This window comes from Schistocerca serialis, chromosome 6 (genome assembly GCF_023864345.2).
Source record: "Schistocerca serialis cubense isolate TAMUIC-IGC-003099 chromosome 6, iqSchSeri2.2, whole genome shotgun sequence".
NCBI lineage: Eukaryota > Metazoa > Arthropoda > Insecta > Orthoptera > Acrididae > Schistocerca > Schistocerca serialis.
This window is the reverse complement of record NC_064643.1, coordinates 299,521,099-299,529,149: the sequence shown is the minus strand read 5'-3', so window position 1 is coordinate 299,529,149 and position 8,051 is coordinate 299,521,099.

Genomic DNA, 8,051 nt, shown 5'->3' with positions numbered 1-8,051 from the left:
TTTGGTTATGTTTAAAATGAACCAAGTGGGGGGGGGGGGTGGTAGGGGGAGTAGGAGAGGAAAGACAAAAATCAGATAGGCCAATGGAGCAGCATGTGTCTAGTGTAGAATGAGCTAGGGAAAATTCTAGTGAATCCTGTGGACAGCTTCATAGTGTCATTTTCCTTTGACCTCCTCCGATTTCCCCCCTTGACATTTGCGGTATCAATGGTGTCTCTGACGAACGCACCCAGCGCGCGTCTCACAGCTAAGCTAGAGATGACTGTTTCAAATGCAGGGTGATAGTAACCTTTAAAAACCCGCCAAGCGACGTAGATGACACTGAAACAGGTAATTTAATGTAAGACACATGGGCTAAATGGCTCTGAGCCATATGGGTCATCAGTCCCCTAAAACTTAGAACTACTTAAACCTATCTAACCTAAGGACATCACTACATCCATGCCCGAGGCAGGATTCGAACCTGCGACCGTAGCGGTCACGCGGTTCCAGGCTGAAGCGCCTAGAACCGCACGGCCACACCGGCCGGCTAAGACACATGGGGATCACATACGTTGAACACTTGACGTCACTAAATGACGTACCTCGCCGCATGCACAGCCGTTGGTCTTGGACGTGAAGGGATGGTTGAGCGATACAGTACTTCTATTCGAGCAAACGGTCCAAATTTCGAACACCCTCTGTAAATGTTATCTGTTGTAAACATACATATTACAAAATTATTCTCCTGGCTCTAACCACGTAAAAGTTGTTCTTAGTTTGTGTTCTTTCCTTTCATCCTTTTTGTGTTTACAGATATTATTTAGTACAGAAAACGTAGGTCATTCACTCGTAACGACGCAATTATGAAACTTATACTCATTTATTTGTGACACAATACGGAAGGTTTTTGTTGTACTGTACTTTTCAATAATTCAGAGTAGATCGTGAAGCCGATGAACAAAATAATAAATCTTACATCAATGCAAACACATAATTGTCTAACGCAACGAAAAAATACTGCCTGCCGTACGCAAGCAGGGAACCCTAAACTCCAAGCGCTGAAGTAAGACGCGTACGCCAGAGCCACATCGACGGGAATACTTGACTTGGTTTGGGATGATCAGGTCCGACAGACCGATATTCTGAACCGCTGGGCGTGAGGCGAGGTACGTCATGTGGTGACGTCGCATGTACGGTATACGTTATCCAGTTTTGTGGAACTTCCCGACATTTGCGACGCCAAGACCCTAACATTAAATTACTTGTCTCAGCGTCATCTAAGTCGCTTCGGAGGTTTATACATTTTAATAAGAATCATCTTGTGCATCGCCAGCGCTGTGCCAGGCGAATTCGCTCTTCTGCCGCTCAGTCTCCGATGGGGAGAGCTGTGCACACACGGCACCGGAGGACGCTAAATTGACATGAACTCACCGCTAGCGACGTTGCTGCGCTTTAAATACCCGTACTCAGAACCTAGTCCCCAGATTCAGTGCATTTATAGACTTCTGAACATTGGTACGGAAGACTGCACTGAGAACAATGTATCGACGTAGCATGTCACTACTAAAAGTTACTAATCTTCAGAGAACATCAAGTCTATCAACGTTCAAGACTATTTGTTACAATCCAGACCATTATTTTCACTTTACATAACTCAGCTACTGCTATATAAAGTTACGAGTGTACCAGGTGTAAATAAACTTTAATGTGATATCTTTTTGTAAATGATTGCGCAGTGGCCCGCACATCGGACTCGCATTCGTGAGTACGACGTTCACACTCACGTCCGGCCATCCTCATTTAGGTTTCCCGTGAGTTCCCTAAATAGCTTGAGGCAAATTTCGGGATGGTCCCTTTGAAAAGGCACCGCCGACTTCCTTCCCCATCCCTCCCAAACCCTTTGGACCAGTGACCACGCTATTTGGTTCCCTCCCGCAAGTCAACCAACCAAACAACCAACCTGTATTAGCCACCTCTACGACCAACACATCAAGGTTAATTTGCTATCACCTTTTGTTGGAGTTGAATTCGTAGAACCAATGTTTTGCAGCAAGAACTGATCCGTTGTTGGAAAGATGTTGGATTTAGTTATTCTCAGCCAGTTGAAAAGAAAAAATGGTTCAACTGGCTCTGAGCACTATGGGACTTAACATCTATGGTCATCAGTCCCCTAGAACTTAGAACTACTTAAACCTAACTAACCTATGGACAGCACACAACACCCAGTCATCACGGGGCAGAGAAAATCCCTGACCCCGCCGGGAATCGAACCCGGGAATCCGGGCGTGGGAGGTTGAAAAGAAAGGCTACTGAAATGCTAGACCTAATAATATTGTTTCGATTTTCAGTTCCTTCTCTTGTTCATGGGCGAAAAGGGTCGTTTTGAACCAAGGACTTTTTTCTGTTACGTTGCGTTTTAAGTTGTTGACTCGTCTCTTCAAAAAAATGTTCAAATGTGTGTAAAATCTTACGGGACTTAACTGCTAAGGTCATCAGTCCCTAAACTTACTCGCTACTTAACCTAAATTATCCTAAGGACACCCAGTCCGGAACCACGCGGCTGCTACGGTCGCAGGTTCGAATCTTGCCTCGGATGTGGATGTGTGTGATGTCCTTAGGTTCGTTAGGTTCAAGTAGTTCTACGTTTAGGGGACTGATGACCTCAGATGTTAAGTCCCATAGTCCTTAGAGCCATTTGAACCATTTTTTTCCCCAGGAGAAACACACAGACACATGCCCGAGGGAGAACTCGAGACTCCGCCGGGACCAGCCGCACAGTCTATGACTGCAACGCCTGAGACCACTCGGCTAATCCCGCGCGGCTCGTCTCTTCAATGTCATTCTGAATATACTAAATATTTTATTTGCTTTCTTGCAGCTCATTTCACCACATTTAACTGCCACATTTTTGTTGGACTCTACCATTGTTGTGTAGTCTTGCGAGGTCGATTTCTAGCCATTTAAGAGTTATCTGAAAGAGAAAGTTTATGTCATACCTTTGAATATGTTTGCGATAAAGTGATCCCCTTGAAGAAAAGCGAGACCATTCTGACGAACACGCTCTCAGGCTAAGGAAGGATGGATATAAAATGTTTAACGCATTTTAAAACATCGAAACATAGAGACGACTTAAGGATGCAGCTAACCAAAATGCTAAGTGTGAATAATAGTCCTCCCAAGTAAATCGGATTTAATGATACAATACAATTGATCTCACCTTACTTCAATTCTTCACAAAACCGATTTTTTTCCGTTAGCTTCAAAACTACACGTCACCTCACCAGATATTCAGTTGATGCCTGGAACATGAGCAGGACTTAATATAAAATTCCACCGAGCTGTTGCAGCACCAATCGACGACGTATTGCAGGCGTACCACACTACCGTGGGGGATCACTATACATGGGCCGTCCCCTCTGAAGTAATGAGGAGTGATGTGTTTGAAGTTCTCTAAGAAAGTAGATGCTGCGATAGTGAATACCACAATAGGAAGTTCAGAAAGGGGAATGGACGTCTCTGGAAACAGGAATCACAGAAATCATACATACAAACAAAAGTACAAGAAAGGTAACTACGAAGAAACATTGGTAACACAAGAAATAATTCAATTGATCGACGGACGAAAGAAGGAAGTACAAAAATGTTCAGGAAAAAGAATAGGAATACAACAATATTAGTCACCTAGGAACTAAATACACTCCTGGAAATGGAAAAAAAGAACACATTGACACCGGTGTGTCAGACCCACCATACTGGCTCCGGACACTGCGAGAGGGTTGTACAAGCAATGATCACACGCACGGCACAGAGGACACACCAGGAACCGCGGTGTTGGCCGTCGAATGGCGCTAGCTGCGCAGCATTTGTGCACCGCCGCCGTCAGTGTCAGCCAGTTTGCCGTGGCATACGGAGCTCCATCGCAGTCTTTAACACTGGTAGCATGCCGCGACAGCGTGGACGTGAACCGTATGTGCAGTTGACGGACTTTGAGCGAGGGCATATAGTGGGCATGCGGGAGGCCGGGTGGACGTACCGCCGAATTGCTCAACACGTGGGGCGTGAGGTCTCCACAGTACGTCGATGTTGCCGCCAGTGGTCGGCGGAAGGTGCACGTGCCCGTCGACCTGGGACTGGACCGCTGCGACGCACGGATGCACGCCAAGACCGTAGGATCCTACGCAGTGCCGTAGGGGACCGCACCGCCACTTCCCAGCAAATTAGGGACACTGTTGCTCCTGGGGTATCGGCGAGGACCATTCGCAACCGTCTCCATGAAGCTGGGCTACGGTCCCGCACACCGTTAGGCCGTCTTCCGCTCACGCCCCAACATCGTGCAGCCCGCCTCCAGTGGTGTCGCGACAGGCGTGAATGGGGGGACGAATGGAGACGTGTCGTCTTCAGCGATGAGAGTCGCTTCTGCCTTGGTGCCAATGATGGTCGTATGCGTGTTTGGCGCCGTGCAGGTGAGCGCCATAATCAGGACTGCTTACGACCGAGGCACTCAGGGCCAACACCCGGCATCATGGTGTGGGGAGCGATCTCCTACACCGGCCGTACATCACTGGTGATCGTCGAGGGGACACTGAATAGTGCACGGTACATCCAAAACCGTCATCGAACCCATCGTTCTACCGTTCCTAGACCGGCAAGAGAACTTGCTGTTCCAACAGGACAATGCACGTCCGTATGCATCCCGTGCCACCCAACGTGCTCTAGAAGGTGTAAGTCAACTACCCTGGCCAGCAAGATCTCCGGATCTGTCCCCCATTGAGCATATTTGGGACTGGATGAAGCGTCGTCTCACGCGGTCTGCACGTCCAGCACGAACGCTGGTCCAACTGAGGCGCCAGGTGGAAATGGCATGGCAAGCCGTTCCACAGGACTACATCCAGCATCTCTACGATCGTCTCCATGCGAGAATAGCAGCCTGCATTGCTGCGAAAGGTGGATATACACTGTACTAATGCCTACATTGTGCATGCTCTGTTGCCTGTGTCTATGTGCCTGTGGTTCTGTCAGTGTGATCATGTGATGTATCTGACCCCAGGAATGTGTCAATAAAGTTTCCCCTTCCTGGGACAATGAATTCACGGTGTTCTTATTTCAATTTCCAGGAGTGTAAATAGAAAATACACGGAAGCCAAACCGAATCGGATACACCAAAAAAGTGAAGATTGGAGAAACAAATGGCCGCCAGAGGTTAAAGAAAAGTCGAATAACATTTCGTAACATTAAAAGCAATTGTGGCAACTATGGGATGGAAATTCCGTTATTAAAGGCACAGAGGAGAGCAGACTGGTGGAAGAGTACACTGAGGGCGTTTACGTACGCGAAGAACAGTCTGACGACAAGATAATTGGAAAGATACATACGAACGATATAGGGAATCCAGTATCCACAGTCAGATTATAGCAAATTTGGAATGTTTGCGACTAAATAAGATAGAAATACAGATAACTCTCAAAAAGTATAAGTCTACTGTTGCAGTTTACATTTTCGGTAGGCAGTACCATCCTCTGACCATCCCCTGCCACTCATTTACCACGCTCGCTTCCCACGTATTCCGAGTGTGACGATTCTGTGCCAGGGGATGGCCTGAGTATGGTACCGTGTACCGAAAACGATGATGAGAATACAAAATAAATAAACTGCAAGATAAATAGATTGCGGCTATTGACTTAAGCATGTACTTTTTCGGTATTGTGATTATTGCTATTCCGCCGATAGTACATCGTGAATATGGAATATATATTACTATTCGGAATTTCTAAAATCATTGTGAGAAGTAGCTACCAAGCAAATATCCAAGTCGGTGTGTAGAAACAGACATTCGGAAAAATATTCTCCACACAACTCCGAAGATAGCAACAGCAGAAAAGTGCGTCAACTATCGCACAGTCAATATAACGGCTCATACATTCAAGCTTCTGACAAAAATAATAAACAGAAAAATGGGAAAGGAAACTTTAGATCTGTAAGACGACAGTCAGCTTGGATTTAGGACCAGGGCACCAGAGGACCAGTTCTGACGTTACGACTGGAAATAGAAGCAAATCGTAAGAAAAATTCAGATATGTTCACAGGCTTGGTCGATCTAGAAAGAGCTTCAGACAATGTGAAATGGTGCAGGATGTTCAAAATTCTGAAAGAACAATGATAGTATTCTACGACGAAAGAGTTAACGGCCTTGCCGCAGTGGATATACCGGTTCCCGTCAGATCACCGCAGTTAAGTGCTGTCGGGCGTGGCCACCACTTGGATGGGTAACCATCCAGGCCGCCATGCGCTGTTTCCATTTTTCGGGGTGCACTGAGCCTCGTGATGCCATTTGAGGTGCTACTCGACCGAATAGTAGCGCCTCAGGTCAAAGAAAACCATCATAAGGACCGGGAGAGCGGTGTGCTGACCACACGCTCCTCCTATCCGCATCTTCATCTGAGGATGACACGGCGGTCGGATGGTGCCGATGGGTTACTTGTGACCTGAAGACGGAGTGCTTTATAACGGAAGAGGAGTAATACACAATAAGTAGAAGGATCATCAGGGAAATACGAGAATGGAAGTCAAGAACGAAGCCGTAGGATTAAAAAGAGTTTAAGATGGTGACGCAGCCTTTCGTACCTGTTGTTCACTCTATACATCGAAGAAACAAGAAAATAAAGGTTCAAGAGGGAATTAAAATTAAGGGTAAAAGAATATCACTAAAAAGAGTGGCTGATGACATTATTATACTCCTTAACGAAAGATTGATGTAGTACAGCTTTTGACTCGAATGAACAGGGTAATGAGTAGATTGAGAGTAAACCGAAGGAGGACGAAAGCAGTGAGTAGCAGCATATATTATATTAGCGATAAAATTAATAAAAAATCCGTGAGCACGAAATTGCCGAATAAAAGAATCGTGTTTGAACGTGTCCTTTATCACGCCAAGAATGATGATGCCAGATATGTTTGTGTATCAGCGTGGACAGCATAATGTGTCTACAAGGAATCGTATATCGTAGCAAAAAAATCAACTTCCCCGCAACATGGTACCTCCACGGACCTAAACATCAGTGAATGGCTGCAGGTGGCTATGAAATACGTGGAGAAACTTGTGGATTCTCTTCCTTATCGAAGTGAGGTCATTTTTGATGCTAGAGACAGTGTAACGTGGTATTAGTGTGTTCTGGGGCGACTAATTTCCTTGGCCATTTTAATAAATAATTAACAATTTTAACCACGTCTTGCATCAGTAAAATTTGACCCAATGACTTGAGGTCATTATAAAGGCTTGAGGTGATGTTATACTGTATTTACGTTGCGTTTTCTTTTTGTCTGTGTTACTTATTTTAAGCGGGGTTCCACTCGGCCATGATTTTAACTGGGATACATCCCCTATTTGAACTTCCATCTTTTCATTACATTAACTATATCAGACAACGATCGTGTTCGGAGACTTTCTGGACACTCATCCTATCTGTGGAAATCCTTTACGCAGAAACATACCAGGTTACGTCATATGGATAACGCGTGGAATACTTTATTGCAGGTTGAAAGGGATCCGCTGGTTCCATTTCATATGTTCGTGTCACTTTGTTGTGTTGTTCCTGAGTTTTCGAAGCCTGTGGTTTCCTGTATGTAACGGAAGCGAACCTGAAAGAAGGGAAAGAGCCATGTTTTTCTTTTTTTATATCTTTCATGATCGCATCTATGTTTTGTTATCCTAGTCATTTTCCCAATGTCCTAACCCTGTATTTTAATTCTGTATGTCCGGTTTAAGTGTGTGAGACAAGTGTATTTTCTCGTCGGTAAAAGGAGTATTTGTAGTCAGCGTGGACAGTGTTGCCAAGGTAGGATGCTTAGGCAGAAGAGCGGAGAGGTTTACTAACGGAGAGAGACAGGTGCTTTTACATAGGAGTTTACCGAATGGCTGGTATCAGGTAGCAGTCGTCTTTGGCTTACGCAGATTTTGGAGCGTGATGCATTTCTCCCAGAAAGAGTATTTTTCCGCCGATGGTCTTTCCCGTATTCTTTTCTTCAACAACTCTAGAGAAACCATAGTGATTTGTGAATTATGGCAGTATGCT